The 15,345-nt window shown below is 45.5% G+C and overlaps 1 long non-coding RNA gene across 1 annotated transcript; it reads right to left on the bottom strand.

Annotated features, from left to right (window-relative positions):
* Nucleotides 1–4,797: 4,797 nt before the first annotated feature.
* Nucleotides 4,798–14,037, bottom strand: LOC105235742. Its single transcript, XR_854133.3, has 7 exons — nucleotides 13,927–14,037; nucleotides 12,827–12,946; nucleotides 9,885–11,546; nucleotides 9,234–9,471; nucleotides 8,091–8,194; nucleotides 6,021–6,275; nucleotides 4,798–4,954 (listed from the first exon to the last, which is right to left on the bottom strand). It is a non-coding gene; the product is annotated as an uncharacterized LOC105235742 (long non-coding RNA).
* Nucleotides 14,038–15,345: the final 1,308 nt, after the last annotated feature.

The following is a 15,345-nucleotide window of genomic DNA, read 5'->3' as shown; positions in this document are numbered from 1 at the left end:
TTTATTTGTTATGTCCAAAATAAATCAAATACTTTGTCACAAAGAAAACCCATAAATTGTATTAAGAGTTGTAAAGGTCAGGTGCTCAATCACAAGCTTAATAATAATATTAATAATAAAGATAATTCAACTACTCATAAATTGAGAAACAGTTCTACCAGTCCTTATATCAAAGATGAATTGAAAGTGAAATTTTAAACTATTTTGAAAACCTTGCAAATGAGACTATTTTATAACAAAATCTGTGGGACACAGCATCAGCTGTATTTAGAAAAAAATTACAGCCTTTAAATGGCTTCAAAGCCTAAAATTAAAGACACTTAGGGGTCATCATAATAAATTAGAAAAGGAGTAATAAAATTAATTGCAGTAAAAAGAAAGAGGGTTAGAAAACATAGAAGAAAAGAGAAATAAAATCAAAATCTCATTCTTCAAAAAGACCAACGAAAAAAGATAAACCTCTGTGAGCTTGATTAGGAAAAGAGAGAAAAAATATTTAAAACTAGGAATGGGAAATGACGCATAACCACAGATACAGAATGGACCAAAATCATCAAAAGAAAATATCCTATATCATTTGATGGCAGTGAGTTTGAAAACTTGGAATGGGCAATTACCTAGCAAAACTTCAAGAGAAAACTCAACTAGAGCAGTTACAATGGAGGAACTGGGAATGTGATTCAAGGTCCTCTTTCAGAATACAACTTCTAGCACAAGAAAGCACAGCACCTTCTAGGGCCAGAAAATGCACAATGCACAGAGGCTTCAGGGAAATTCCAAAGTAAACAGCTCCAGAAGAGTAGTGACCCCAACATTCTTAAACATTGGGGAATGTGTAAGGGTAAATCCAATATTGAGATAATTGGGGCCAAAAGTAGAATATCACATTGAATCTTATTGGGAGCCCTGATTCTTGAACTAGCAGGGGGCAGATTCATTGAAAGATGCTTAGAAGGTAAGATCCTTATGGGGATGTTGAGTCCCTTTGGAATCAGTGTGCTGGACAGGTAATAAATAACCTTCAGGTAAATCCAGGAGGCTGGGCCCTCCCAATTCCAATGCCTCACCTGGAAATTCCAGCAGTTTCTCAGGATGTGCAAATCATCAAATCCAGCCTTGTCAAAATCTGCATTCCTGAGCTATTGTTGGTATTGGCCATTTCTTGGGAGAGTGTCAACATCATGTTCACATGATTAGTGTTCAGATGGAAACGTTTAAAAACTCATGAAAAGGAGAAATTAATGATAATGCAGTCTCCAAGGTCAGAGTCACGCATTTCAGTAAAAGTTTACCACCTTCCAAAACAAAAAGTGACACTGAACTGCAATTTCTGGTGGGGGGTGGAGAGGAGGAGCAAATTCACCAGCATATTTATCTAAATGGGCTGCAGAGATTATGTTTTACAGGGGAGTTTTTTTCCTTCCCGAAAGCCTCACCACTGAACCATGAAAATTGTTTTATTATGTGTGGCTGTAGGGTGACACCCTGAAACAGAGGATCCGGCTAAGTGGTGCCCAGAGTCCTGGCCCACAGAAACAGTGAGATAATAAATACATGTGTTGTTTTAAGCTACTAAATTTGTGGCGATTTGTTTTGCAGAACAGAAAACTAATACACATCCCTGTGACTCTTCACTCTCCCCACTGACCATAAAGCCCCCCCCCACTCCCATTCATTCACCAGATGGAAAATTCTTACCCACCGTTAAGTTTCAATGTAAACATCCTCTATTTTCAAGAAATTTCTCCGAACTTTCCCTTCCACCCGTGTTCTTAGGCTCATAAAACCTATAGATACCTATTTGAAGCAAGGAGCTATGTCTTAGTCATATTTACATTCTCAATGTCAAGCATGATGCCTGCCACATAGTAATCACTCAATAAATGTTTCTGTGGTGAGTAGGCATCTAAGTCCAAAAACTTATTTTTATAAATCAATGTAATTACCAACTTCAAGCCTCCTCTCCCAGGCTGGCAGGAAATTTACCCTCAGCCCTTCCTTAGTTTTCCTTCCCCCTTCCTGAAATTCATATCAAAAATCTAAGATCTGGGGCACCTGGGTGGCTCAGTCAGTTAAGCATCTGACTTCAACTCAGGTCATGATCTCCAGGTCCCGGGATGGAGCGCCACGTTGGGCTCCCCACTCATCAGGGAGTCTCCTTCTCCCTCTCTCTTGGCCCCTCCCCCTGCTCCTGCTGTCTCTCTCTCAAATAAATAAATAAAATCTTTTTAAAAAATGAACCATGAGAGACTGTGGATTCTGGGAAACAAACCGAGGGCTTCAGAGGGGAGGGGGGCGGGGGACTGGAATAGGCCAGTGATGGGTATTAAGGAGGGCACGTATTGCATGGTTCACCGGGTGTTATATGCAAATAATGAATCATGGAACATTGCATCAAAAATTGGGGATGTACTGAATGGTGGCTAATATAACAAAATAAAAATTATTTTTTTAAAAATGTGGCTTTCTTGTAGTAAAAAAAAAAAATCCAAGATATTACTCTGTGCCAAAGTACAATGGGTAAGAGGCTCTATAACCTGTCTGTCCAGTTGCTAATAAGATATTCATTATCTCTGTCTACAGCCTCTTCTGGTACTTCTGCACCTGGCTTGGGATGTAGGAATTAGCTATATCACCCAGCCATTCTCCTCTGGAGACTTGTATCATCCTGGGGCCCTTACAGAATGCAGGGCCTGGATCCCCACTGCTCTCTCTCTCTCTCTCCCCCCTCTTTCTCCCTTCAGCCAAGAGCTATCTCCTCTTCTGGGGTGGGGGAGCTCTCCAAGACAAACTATCTAGAACATCAAGTCTCCTTCATCCTTTTGCCTCCTCTGCAAACCCTTCTGAGGGCTTGTACTCTTAGAAAACAAAAGCCAGAAATCCTTGCTGGCATCCATTGTTTTCAGTCCTAAGGGGACTCTGACACAGTGAAGTATAGCCAGGACTGGTTCAGATAGGAGAAAAGCAAAGGAGGAAAATCACATGCTTTGCAACTGAAAATATGAACCGGTATCACTTTGGGGATGAATGTGTTAATTAATTGATTGACCACATTAGAGAAAGAGTAATAACAAAGCAAGGGTATCTAGGCAAATGTAAGTAACCAATAAAGTATTAATCATTCATTCTAAAGGAATCATGGTGGTAAACAGGTCAAGTCCTCTCCTGGACATAGGGAGAAAGGAATAATACAGGCAGGTAAGGTCTACAGGTGATTTTGAAACCATCAGCTTAGGTCATCGATTATAAACCCTCAGTTCCAAGTCCTTCTCTTAAGCTACTGCTGACTAATTTAAATTTCACCCGCTGGAGGACACTTTTGATAAGTGCACGATTTTTGCTCACCTGAGGTGGACAGTTGTACCCCCATTGCCTGCTTTCCATCTCGAGTCTCATCTCAAAGAACCCCCTGCTCTTCTGCCGCCCTACCTTTCTCCTCAGCCCGGAGGACCTTGGCTCAGGCTCGGCCCGGGAACAGAGAGGAGTTACCACCCCCACGGCAGTCCTCTGCCAATGGGTCACAGGAGTTGGTGGAGAAATGTCCCAGGCTCCTGACATTCAGAAGGACAGTTCTGAGGTGCATCCCACATAGTTAATCAGAGGCTCCCAGGGAACTGAGCCTCAGCTGCCCACAGTGGTGACCAGTTCAAATGCACTTTCTCTGTTGTTTTTTCTCCTTGTCCTGTTCACTCCTCACTCCCACACACCAGCTGCCAGGAATCACTCCCAGACAAACTACCTGTCTCAGGCTCTGTTCTTAGGGGAATCCACCTAAGACAACCCTCTCTCCAGGGCACCTTTCCCAGAGGAGGTGCTAATGAGGAGTGACAAACCCAAGAGGTCAGTTCTAGACTGAGCCGAGGGGATGGGGAGGGGAGGTGGGAATAACCAAAATCAGAGAATGGGATATAATGCCCTACAGCGCTACACCAGTGAAAGGGACATAGACGGGCCTGTAAGAGTTCATCTGTGTGATGTTTGGACCAGGTTCAAGAGGAGGAGCACCCTGCTTCCAGAATGAGAGTATTGACAGGGCGCTGAAGGCAGGTGGATGACAGGTGTGCGTGCTCAGGCTGACAGCACCGCCTGAGCAATGCAAACACTGAGGCACCAGCCACGCTGTGACCTCACCCTCAGCCTCTCAAAGTGGGACAGCGGGAGCAGAGGATTGCTTAGGCAGCTGTCTGGGAAGAGGAACGATGCCAGCAGAAACTGCGAGGTGTAAGCAATGAGGCTGCTGGGAAAGATTAGAGCATCTAGAGCAAGTCAATGAGGTCACAGTCAAGGAAGGGAGAGAAAGGGAGGAATGAGGCCAGCCATTTCCAGAATCCCTCCAAGGGCCGCAGCGCAGGGCTAAGAGCCTGACACGTCACCTGAGCTTCCCAGGCCATACCCTCCCACCCCGTCCAGGGTTTAATATGGGCACGGATCATTCCCAAATGTAGGTTTGATGATTATTCAGGTCTGGTGAGGCCAACATTATCAGGAGAGGACTGCCCTGGAGAAGATAGCTTGCTACTCACCGTCCCCAAGAGGAGGGGGCAGGCAATGCCACACGGGGTTACACAGAGAAGCACTGAGAGGTGTCGGGAGGCAGAGGGGTGAGGGGACAGGGTGTGCCAGAGCCTCTATTGCGGTTTCCACCAGAAGAACTGGGCAAGACAGTGTGACTTCAGCTTAGCTAATCTGAATAATTTCTGTGGGACCTGGGATGTAGGGGCTGTCCTGACTTGCCTGGTACCTGGCCCTGATTCATTGTTCTCGGATTCACCGCCATCTAACCTGGTATGAGGAGAGTTCAGTGTTCGAACAGCAGGGCTGGACTCCTCCTGACTCCAGACTGCGTTCTCTCCAGGGATGCTGCTTATCTCCCTGGGAGGACAGATGACCAGAGGCCTTGAGCGTGTCAGCGAATCTTTAAAGTTTTTTGCAAAGGTCTTCAGTCCTACATTTCCTGGAAAGTAGAAAAATGAACATTTTTGTTGTGATTATGGCTGCTTTGGAGGGGGCTACTGTTCTCAACCACACTGATGATTCTCCAGGGCTCTGCTCCCAGGGATTACTGAAGTCCATCCACTAGGCAGCCCAACATGTGCGTGTGCATGTGCGTGCGTGCGTGTGCGTGTGCGTGTGAGCTTCCTCTAATGTCTCAAGAACTCTGTGAGTCAGTCTTAGCATTGGCCATTTGTCTAGAACACCCATACGGGAATATAAAGCCCCATGAGGCCTCTCACCTGTCAACTGCTCCTTCAGGCAGGGGTGCTGGCGTCCCAGCCAAGGATCCCTGGGGTTCTGTGGGAACACCTTTGGAGCCCTTGGGTCAGGAGGAGAGCAGCAGCTCTCTTTAGCTCAAAGGCGAGAGCCCGAGCTTGAGGCCACGTGGGTTGACCACAGAGCTTTCTCCTCCACCATAGCTCTTCCTTCTCCTGGGTCCTCAGGTTCTCCTGGTGGCCTCCTCCCAGAAAATCATTCCGCCATCTCCCACCCACCAACTCTGACCTGCACTTCCCAGCAGGGAAAGGGCAGACAGGGCGAAGGTCAATTCCTGATCAAGGACATGGGATTCAGAAACTGTGCCCTCGCCACTGTCTTGGAATCTGAGTTCCAGGCTGACGTGGGTGACCTGGCTGTGAATCAGGTGGCAGGATGGGATACCAGGATAGCAAAAGAAAAAGAATGAGGGTCCAGGGCACCGAGGACAGAGCCAAATCCATGACATCCGGAGACAGAAGTGCCAGTTCCAGGGGCAATTTCTTATACTCTAGCCACGGCTTGGCAGGGCCAGTGGGGTTATTCTCACAGTCACTACACTTGTCCCCAGAGTCACCTCAGATACTCCTAACTTATCTCGGGTCCTACCTCCTTGCTTTGGGCATGATTTTCTGACTTGATTTAGCATCCTTTCTCAAGCATGCTTCTTACACCCCACAACCGTGGTGGGAGACTGTTAGTTTCCTATGGCTGCTGTAACAAAAACCACAAACTTGGTGGCTTAACAGAGCACACGGTTCTTCTCTTACTGTTCTAGAGGCCAGACGTCCAAAATCAGTTTCACTGGGGCTGAAGTCAAAGCATCAGCAGGGTCGGGCTCCCTCTGGAGGCTCTAGGAGAGAATCAGTTTCTCTGTCTTCTCTAACTTCTGAAGGCACTCCTTGCCTTCCTCGGCTTGTGGTCCCTTCCTCCATCTCCGCAGCCAGGATCGTAGTGTCTTCACATCTCCCTGTGCTTCCGTCCTTATGATGCTGCCTTCTTCCTCTTCTGCGTCAGATCTTCCTCTTTTTTTAAAAAAGATTTGATTTTATTTGAGAGAGAGAGAGAGCACGAGCCAGGGGAGGGGCAGAGGGAGAGGGGGAAACAGACTCCCCACTGAACATGGAGCCCGACCCAAGGCTTGATTCCACGACCCTGAGATCATGACCTGAGCAAAAGGCAGATGCCTAACCAAATGAGCCACCCAGCCCCCTCTCTGTCTGCGTGAAGGCATTTAGGGCCCACCCAGATAATCCAGGATAATCTTCCCATCTCTAGATCCCTTACATCATCATATCGGCACACACCCTTTTTCCATACAAGGTAACATTCCCAGGATTCCAAGGATTAGGACCTGGATATCTTCGGGGGCCACTACTCAGCCTGCCACAGAGACATCCCAGCTCCCTCTCGGGCCTAGAGAGAGGATCAGATTCATGAGAGGACAGGCTAATAAATAGATAATTTGAAATCTGGGTCTTTTTGCCTCTGAAGCCCGAGCTTTCTCTGTGATCATATTGCCTCCTATGAAATGGTAGTGAATTTCTGGAGCCTGAGGGTTACAAATTTACCCAGGATCCCCAAGATGCAGAAAGATTCCTGAGCTCCAGAGCCACTCAGAAGCAAGTGCCTGCTGCCTGCACCAGGGATGAGGGAGGCAGCTCGGGGCCACGTCTGGCCATAGCCCTGAGCCGCCTCCAGGAAACAGCCTAAGTCATTACAAAGTCAGAGAAGAGAGTGAAGAGTTCAGGAGGTCTGCAGAGCTTCGTGATGGCTCTAAAAGCACAAGGGGTGTCAGTTTCCCTACGAGGAGTGGTCAGGAGTATCATTTTCATGGAGGGAGGAAAGCACACATATTAACATTATAAAAATACCCGTGTTGGCTAAACGCTAAGTCAAATAACACCACGGCCACGGCTCTGCCCTGAGTGTGTCATCACATATCAATCCTGATTTCATTAATCTCATGTGCATTCCATTTACCCTTTTACGTTCTTCCCAGAGATGCAATTTCTCGCCCTCAGTGTGAGCACGACAAAGACAAGCAGCGTCTACCTCGCCATGGCTTGGAATTCCCAGCAAATAAAAATCCTCAGTATTTCAGGAGCCTTCTTCCTGCCACTGTTGTGTGCGCAACGGCAGCACAGCTCGACTCATAAATAACTATTACCTAAGATGAATCTCCAAGTAAGGCAGAGAAATGTTTGGCAATAATACTCCATTTTGATGGTTTTTTTTTTTTTAATCAGACAGGTGTACTTAGCTTTACAGGAGAAATATTCCTGAAGAGTTGGCTATACCGTAAATTTTGTAAAGCAAATCTCATTTTAACATTGATTTCCGTTATGTCAGAGATGTTCTCCCAAATCTTTTGGTGTTCCTGCTTAGTTGTGATGACGGTGCAGACTTGGGAAGGGGGTGGGGGAAACAGCCTCTTAAGGGCCAGATGCCTCCCTGGAAAGGACACTCGAACAAGCAGAGAGCTTCAAGCCCCAAACATTTGGACTCTCTCCTATGAATTCCAGTCCATTCCATCTCAGATGACCTCCGACCCCTCAGCTGCCATGAACTTGATGGTGAGGCAGAGAGAGGTAGAGACAGGCCATGGAGAGATGCCAACCCAAGGCGCCCTTTTGCTTCAGGGGACGATCAGGAGCTGGGGCCGCTCAGCAGGGACTGAAGGGCCGCCGAGGCTGCAATGAAGTCAACGTGGAGTTTGGTTATGACTGCATGGCAGTCAGATGCAAGTTTCCTTCCAGCTGGGCGCTCAGCCTCAGGAAAGTCAGGTCCATTTCACAAACCTGTTTCCCCATTTGCAAAAGAAGGGTAGAAATACTTACTCAGCCGGTGGCTGTCAGGGCTAGACATAGTCTAGAAGCAGGATCAGCAAACTTTTCTGTAAAAGGCCATATGGTCTCTGTCACAAGGACTCAACTCTGCAGACCTAGCATGAAGACAATCACAGACAATGTGAAAAAGTGGGTATGGCTGTGTTCCAATAAAACTTTATTTACAAAACTAGGCAATTATAAATTTGACCTGAGGGCCATAGTTTGCCAGCCCCTCCATTAGAATAGCCTGGTACACAGTCTGGTGAGAGTGCTGGACCTGGCCTGCTTGGCCTCACATCCATTTACAGGCCTCGTGAGCACCTCTACAAACTACAGTTCCCATCCTCCTCTGCCAGTTGGCTTCTGGGTGAATCTAGCCAATGGGAAGCATTGGGAATTAGGAACTCTCTGTTGGGCCTGCAAATCTGGCTGTGGCTTATTCCCCTAGACAACCGGTCCCTTGACAGCCCCAGCTCCCAGTTCCTGGTTGGTGGATGCCTCAACATCAGGCTCCAGCAGCACCATACCCCCCTCCTGGCTAATCTCTGGGCTGCCTCACTATCCCATTGGCTTTCCAGCTCTCCTGGCTCCTTTGTTCCCCACGCTCAATGGCCTCTACTGAACTGCTTGGCTTGAGCTCATTCATTTACCTGACTGGACTCTGACTACAACAGAGAACACTTACTTCTCCATAAATGGTGATGTTCTTAATTTGTTCATCTTAACACTCTGGATATTTTTAATCTCATGATTTAACATTTCTGCATAAAAGATGTCTGAAAATAAGTTCTTACATAATTCCTTTCCGGCAAAATGCAAAATCTTAGCCATTCAGTCAATAAGCATATATTGAATACGTGCTGTGTGTCAGGCACTGTTGTAGGCCCCAAGGTGTACAACTTAATAAATTAGTTGATGACTTTATCCATCACCCAACCCAACCCTTTCATACTACACACAAGGGAAAAAAAAAAAAACCCCAAAGATCATCATAGCTGTTTATTGGGACTATAATTGGTGCCAGGCTCTGGTCTAAGCACTTTGCATGAATGACCTTACTTAACACTCCTAACAGCTCACTGAGGTGGGTAGTATTATTGCTCCCATTTTAGAGATGACAAAACTGAAGCACAGAGATGTAAGAGAACTTACCCAAAAACATGTAGCTAGTCAGTGGCCGAACTGGGATTTGAACCCAGACAGTATGGCTCTACCAAGCTCCTAATCACAGGGCATAGTGCCTCCCTCCCAAGAGAGTGGAGGATGTGTTCAAGGCCATGCTAAGTGGTACAGTCATGACCAGAGCTGAGTTCTCAAGTTCTAATTACATGTTCCAGCCATTAGTGAATTGGCAGTCACCATTCTAATCATTAAGGCAACAGTCATTGCTCTAGAAGAAATAACAAAAAGCCATTATATGTCTCTTTATAGTCTTTAATATACTTCATAGAAGAATACAAAAGTCAATAAGGAATCTGCTGTATCATAAGCCATCAAAAAACACTTTGCAAAATGTTCAATCTAACAAACACTGGAAAAATCATAAAATCAGAATTTTGTAGATGAGGGATCATCTACTTAAACAGTTTTTGAAATTTTTTGAGTCCCATAACTCTTTCTTTAAGTAAAAGTGTCTAGGGAGACCCCAGTATGTAAAACAGTCAACAGATAAAAGTGGACCTGCTCCAGTAAGGGTAAGTAGAAGGTGCTAGAAGGCCCCTCTCTCAGTTCTTGTCTCCACTTTCCACAGTCCCTGAGTAGATGCCCCGGAGCCCAGTTCAAAAGCCATCAGTGCTAGCTCACCTCAGTCGGTGAACACCTAGGAAGTGACAGGACTTCCTCCTGGTCATTCCGGTTGGTTGTAGCACAGTCAAGATCAGAAATCCAGCTCAGAGCCCCTCACCAATCATCTTTTCAACATGTCCACTGTATGCTTTTCTAGCTCGAGTTTCTGGGAACTATGAATACATTTGCAGCAAGTCTGTGTCTTCTGAGCCCCTCCACAAAAGAAGCCCGAATGGCCAGCAGGGGGATGCACACAGCAGAGTCTCAGTGAACTTGATGGAGCCCACCTAATTTCTGAGGATCTAACAATCCCTAGCTACATGGTCAAGGTTGCACTGAAATAAATGGAGAAGGAAACAGCTCTCTGATCTACTTGGAATAACACTCCAAACTGCTCAGCAAGACGCATTTCCCAAGACATCAAAAGCTCATGTTCCTAGGACCGCTGTGAGTTGGCGATGCACGTCCCCATCCCCAGGCTTGCTGTTTGCAGTTGTTTTTATGGCCTGACAGTGGGGCTCCCGCGGTGCTGGAGCCCGGAATCAGAGGGTATCCGCGGGCTTCCATGCTGCAGTGGCTTTTACACATTATGTGTGTCTCTGAGGCTTTCCCCTGATGTAACTGACAACCTCCAGCTGCCATTTAGACTTCATGGGGCTTCCCAGATCTCAGCAGGGAGAAAGGAAAGCCCTGGAAACCCCAGCTTTGAAACAGCCTTCTTAGCCTAGGAGACCAGTGACTCAGAGACAAACCCGCGACAACCGAGCAGAGCAGGCTGGAGAGAGGAAGCAGGGTGGTAAACAGGGTCCCCCTCAGCCTTGTTAGCTGCCATCCACATTCCAGAACAGTGGCCACAGCAAGGTCATTGAAGGTCATGGTCATAAACCAAGAGAGTTTCACCTCCAAAATCACAAGCCAGGTTTCATATCTGAGGCTTCACATTATCTCTTTGTTCAGATTTCCTCTCCTCCTAAATAAATTCTATTACCCAAATTTATTCTCCGCAGACACCAAACTGAGGTACATTGTTCCTCTTATGACTCCTCTTTTCCGGATGGTTTATTTTCTTTGTCATTAAGGGCTGGTTGAAAACACAGAAGTTTTGCTTGAATTACCATCAAACCAAGTTGTATAAAGACATAAGGGACTGACAGTTTTCCATTTATGGATTAGGCACTCGTTATTTTTCTGGCTTTTAACAGCTTTTCAATCTAACTTGTCATTCCAATGTTCTTCCCATTCCAAGATGACAGCAAAATTGGACATAGACCATGCACTTACAGCTGCCCTTCCAGAAACACTGAGTACCTAATGGTTTATGAGGTTATTGGCTTGTGTTTTTTCTAGTAAATTCTTTTAAAAATTCCAGTAAATTGGTTAAGTTCTTGCCTTAAAGAGGAAAAAAGCAGTCAATGTCCTTAATTGCTCTCTTGTCTTTTAGGGTGTCCTCTCCTGGGAATGGGCATCATCAGACTTGGCCAAGAGTCCAACATCGTCTGTCTTCCTTTAATGTTGCAAATGTTCCCTCTTCCTATTGTTAGACGACTTTCTGTAGTTGTGAGCCTAACTTAGAAAACTTCATTTGGCAGGCGGTGCGTGAGGCCCAGGATGCAGCCAGCTCTACCCTGCCCCACCCCAGATGCATCCAGGCTCCTCATTTCAGCTCCAGGTTCTTGCTCTCTTTAAAAGGTGCAAAAAAAACAAACAAACAAACAAGAAAACAAAACAAACAAACAAACAAAACCAACCAATAAAACCCCAGTAACACTCATCTCTAATTGGTGGAATAATTTGGGGAGATTTTTATTTTCTTCTCTTTCATTTTTTTTCTAACTCTATCATGCATTTTTCCCATGGGATAAAAAAATTACTACCCTTGCTTTTGTAAGAATCATTCCCCTGTGCTTCATTCTAATTTTATCACCTACTTAACGTCTCTAAGCAATACACTTTTAATTTGGCTTATTTTGAAATTCCACTTAGAAATAACCATATTTATGGGCGCCTGGGTGGCTCAGTCGGTTAAGCATCTGCCTTCAATTCAGGTCATGATCATGATCCCCAAGTCCCAGGATGAAGCCCCGCATCAGGCTCCCTGCTCAGTGGAGAGCCTGCTTTTCCCTCTGCCCCTCACCTCGCTCATGTTCTCTCTCTCTCTCTGGCTCTCTCTCTCTCAAATAAATAAAATCTTTAAAAAAAAAAGAAATAATATTTTTAAGAACTTTATTAAATAAAGGACAAAAATGTGACAATATGGAAAGAAGCTGCCTAGAACTACACTGTCCAATATAATAGCCACCAAGCACACGTGGCTGTTAGTGCTTGAAATGTGACCAGTTCAAATTGAGATGAGCTGGAAGGACAAAACGCACAGCAGATTTTGAAGACATATTTTAGTATGAAAGAAGGAATGTGAAATAGCTCATTAATCCTTTTACATTGATTACTTGTTGAAATGTTAATATTTTAGATATACTGTTCTAAATAAAATACATTATCAAAATTAATTTCACCTGTTTCTTTTTGCTTTCTAAATGTAACTACTAGGACATTTTAAATTACACATGTGGTTCGCATTATATTTCTGTTGGATGACGCTGGTCTACGAGCTTTCTGAATTCCTTACATTCAAAATCCACAATTCTAAACAACATTTGATGATTATTGGACATCCACTCCAAGCCACTAATTTTGCTGTTATTTCTTTCTTTTCTTTTCCTTTTTCTTTTTGGTTTCCCCTTAGTCTAACTCCTTGTACTACAAAGCTCCTTCGGCACCCCCTACATTTCTCTCCTACAACTTGGCCACTGGCTAACCAAAATGAACACTGTACCAATTTCTCCGTGCCCTCCACAAATGGCCGGCGTTCTCATCCTCCAATCCCTTTGGCCTTCCGTGCTTTTCTTCCCACCTCCGCTTCTCCTGCCCTCACTGCTAGGACCCTGCTCCTCCACACTTACCCCGTTCTTCCATCAAGGACGTCCTGGGACTTACACGTGACAGATCCTCAAGACATCACTCACAGCCAAGTCAGGATTGCAAGAGACCTTTCATTCTCCATACAGTTAAAGGCTTGACATCTAATCAAAAAACCAAACCAAGGGACGCCTGGGTGGCACAGCGGTTAATTGTCTGCCTTCGGCTCAGGGCGTGATCCCGGCGTTGTGGATCGAGCCCCACATCAGGCTCCTCTGCTATGAGCCTGCTTCTTCCTCTCCCACTCCCCCTGCTTGTGTTCCCTCTCTCGCTGGCTGTCTCTATCTCTGTCGAATAAATAAATAAAATCTTAAAATAAAAAAAAAAAAAACCCAAACCAAAAAAACCCTCATCATTATTTCTGCTCCCCAGCAGATTCTTTTGGAGAGACAACCACCGGGCGCCATCCGGGAAGACGCCCGGATCTAGAACCAGAAGTCCGCTGTCTGCGCATGTGCGCCAGCCCCCTCCCCCGCCCCGCCCCCTGCAGCAGATTCTCCCTCTTTGAAGGCCTACTTCTGAACCTACGGGTTTCCAGGGTTCCCTGGGCGATAATACTCTACAGCAAGGAGTGGGTGGTTTTGTTCCTCTTCCCTAAGTCTCACTCCCCTCATCAGCAAAACCAGAACAATGGCAGCGCTTACGCCGCGAGCGATGCTAACCACACTGCCTGATACTTCTTATTTCAGACAAGCACGCCGCTTTGTGCAAAGACCGGGAACAGCCCCTATGGGGGCATGTTACGCTCATTTTAATGAATACTTAAATTCCATAGCTATTACTTCAGGAAAGTGTGCTGAATTTATTTTGACTTCCCTTGGTTCAGACATTCTCTCAGTTTCCTCTCTTCCTGGCCGGTTTAAATCAGTTTCCAATGGCAACGTGGATGGATGGTGGAGTCACAGACCATGCAGGTCTCATTCCAGCTCTCCATCTCCCATTTCTGCTCTGCCCAATATCCTTCCAGATGCTTTCTCATCAGACCCAACACAAGTGCAAACAGAATCTCGGATCATCCTCTTCCCCACTTTGGAGACCCTGCCTCAATCCCTTCATCACCGGAGCATGGCGTCTTATCACTCACCGTCTGAGATCATTCTCCACCCCATCGGGGACCCCACAACCGCACCGGGGAGTTCGGCAAGCACTAGCCACATGTGGCGATGGAGCTCTTTGCCTGTAAGGAGCCCAAATTGGGATGTGCTGAAAGTGTAACAAATATCCAGATATCGAAGAGTAAGCACAAAAATTAAAAAGGAATGTAAAATAGCTCACTAAAAATTGTTATATTTATTACACATTGAACTGATTTTAGATGCATTACGTTAAGTAAATTATTAAAATTAATTCACCTATTTATTTTGCTATTTTAATGTGGCTTTCAGAAAATTTTAAACCATGCATATGGTTTGCATGATGTATCTATTGGATGGCACTGCATCTCCAATGGTCAGCTTTTATTGCTTACTACTTGGGGATATATCAGTCTTCCTTTCAAACTACTGCAACTAGTAAATTGAACAAATGGCTATCTCGTGTGTAAGAATAAAGCAGCCTTATTTACTTCTCCCATTGTCCCTTAACTTGCTCAGGAGAACTGGTTTCCCCCCTACCCCTGGATGAAACTTGCCTTTCTGGTTACTCTTAGGTAACAGAAAATCCTAGAGCCAATTGATTCACAAAACACAATTTGAATTTGTACTTCGAATACCCAATACACATACTAAGAAAAGCTTCCAACTTCATTCAAAGTTTTAAGGACTCACCCTTCCCCAGCTAGAATGTACTGTTAAAAAAGAGAGAGAAAGGTGCAGTCGGTGGAGGGGACAGGTCTGTCACATTCCACTTTCCTCCTCTGTCTCTTTCCCCCAACTTGCCAACCCAGGTTTCTGATTCCTCCAGTGCAGGAGACCAGGCTGGGAAGGGGGTGTGGTACTATTGAGTGCAGGCTCTGGGCTCCCTGGGCCCCACCAGCGCCTAAATCTGGCTCTTCTTCTTGGATAGATTCTGGGAAGTCTTTTGAAACCTCCCTCTTTGCTAAAGACCACTCACTAGAAATTCCTTTGGTGTGGTTGATGGATTCTCCTCCAGTTTTTTGCTTACTCTTTCTGCATCCCAGAGGAATCCAGCAATACTTTTAACTTTTCTCTGATGAGGCTTCTTCATTCTTTTATTAAAGCAGTTTTGACTGAAGTATAACATATACATAAGGCTACCACTTGAAATGTCTCTAAGTGAGTAAACATATGTGCCCCCAGCTGAGGCAACAAGTACTCTGTTCATTTTTATAATGGCCCCTCTTGGACAAGGTCTAAAATGCCAGCCTTTTCTCTGGTGTGCCCACATCTGGTCCCAGAGATGCTCATGCACCCTTGGCCCCCACAAATTCTGGGAAGATGTGCCCAGGACAGGAGCAGCCAGCCCTCCTTCACACCCACTACCAGAGCAGAAAGCAAGCTTTCTGTTTCTTCAGGTATGAATCAGATGCTTGCCCAGCCAGATG

Source organism: Ailuropoda melanoleuca, chromosome 17, assembly GCF_002007445.2.
Source record: "Ailuropoda melanoleuca isolate Jingjing chromosome 17, ASM200744v2, whole genome shotgun sequence".
NCBI classification, from domain to species: Eukaryota; Metazoa; Chordata; class Mammalia; order Carnivora; family Ursidae; genus Ailuropoda; species Ailuropoda melanoleuca.
The sequence above is the reverse complement of the archived record's forward strand: the minus strand, read 5'-3'. Positions and strand labels throughout refer to the sequence as shown.